This window comes from Anser anser (assembly GCF_964211835.1).
Source record: "Anser anser genome assembly, chromosome: 1".
Lineage (NCBI taxonomy): Eukaryota > Metazoa > Chordata > Aves > Anseriformes > Anatidae > Anser > Anser anser.
The window spans coordinates 70,025,307-70,026,639 of record NC_139720.1 but is presented as its reverse complement, the minus strand read 5'-3'; the positions used below and the strand labels follow the sequence as shown (position 1 = coordinate 70,026,639).

Sequence of the window (1,333 nt, the reverse complement as noted above, 5' to 3'; positions counted from 1 at the left end):
CTGTTAACATAGATAATATTTCATTACACTCAACACTATGGAAACATCATAAAACAAGACATCATAGTTTTGATTAGTAGACCATCACAATTTAAGATCTTCTTATTACTGATGAGGTTTCTTAAGATAAAAAGATCTGAAGTCCCTTTAAGCCAGTTAATGCCTGTTTTAATGGAAAAAAGTAACTTTTTCCAGCTGTGAAACAACCCTAAACTCCTACAGGCAGATTTGACTTGAGAGTGTTTTCAGGATTAAAAAATTGGTTTAAGCTCAGGGTGTACTGTCAGACCACAATAAAAGGAAAATGAATACAATATGCTGGAAATACAACACTAGTCGCATTAAAAACAAAACAAAACAAAAAAACTTTCTGACAGTGTTGATTATGCCACTTTACCTCCCATTCTTATCACACACAACCCTTTCATAGATGCACTACATACCTCCACCCTCAGCCATCCGAGGGATGAAACAACCCAGCAACAGCAATCCTTCTGGAGGACAGAGTAGAGTTACTGCTAGCCCAGCCTTACAGAAAGTGCTTGCTTTCACAAGTGTTTTTCATCATTTTTTCAGTACCCTATGTTTCACAGAAATTTCTGCATCTGTATTTGTGGGGAAAAGGTGAAGGTGAGCAGGAAGGAAGGAAAAAGCATCAAAACAAGGAAATACCACTTTTCATGTTTAAAAAAAGAACACAATTTAACACATTAACAGTTTTTTCCTAGTTGGGTTGGGGGGAGAGAAAGAGTGTTGCAAAAATATTTTTGGGACTCTGTATCAGCGCCCTAAGTTCTGATGGGACCCCTACCAGCACATCTGCGGGATTGCTACCAGTGTGGCCAAGCCATCTTCCTTTTTGTGCAGTAAACCCAAAAAAGAGAAACTGTACTTGAGTGACGCTAGGTACATAACAAATCTCATGACTACACAGTGTGGCTGAGTCACAACCTGGGTGCGACAGGCCAGCCCAATCTCCGCAACCCGGGTACGTCCAGAGGCTTGGGGCACAAGCACTGGCCGGGTCACGCTGGGCTCTGTCACCGTGGCTGGGGAGCGCTGGCAGATGTGTTGGGCAAAGAGGCAGAAGATCCACTGTGATGGACAAAATGCAGTGCTTTCACACTGGGATGAACTGGTGCAGGCTGGGAGTGAGGCTTAAGCATTTTTATTTTATTTTTTTGCTCTGGAGCAAATATACTCAACTATTATCCTTTACCTGGAGCTCTCTAGCGATATAACCATACACAGCAGCACGACTCTACTGTAGCCTATTCATTTTTGGGCATCCATTTTCAGACCTGTCTGCGGGGATTGTTCTGCACCACAGAAA

At 42.2% G+C, this 1,333-nt stretch overlaps 1 protein-coding gene and 1 long non-coding RNA gene across 3 annotated transcripts in view; both read right to left on the bottom strand.

Annotated features, from left to right (window-relative positions):
• Positions 1 to 1,333, bottom strand: part of PDE3A (phosphodiesterase 3A) — a 266,283-nt gene that overhangs the window by 236,349 nt on the left and 28,601 nt on the right. The window lies entirely within an intron of this gene.
• Positions 1 to 1,333, bottom strand: part of LOC310893166 — an 84,977-nt gene that overhangs the window by 62,835 nt on the left and 20,809 nt on the right. Inside the window, exon 2 of the long non-coding RNA XR_014578771.1 lies at positions 444 to 605. This is a non-coding gene — a long non-coding RNA (uncharacterized lncRNA). The remainder of the gene's footprint in view (positions 1 to 443; positions 606 to 1,333) is intronic.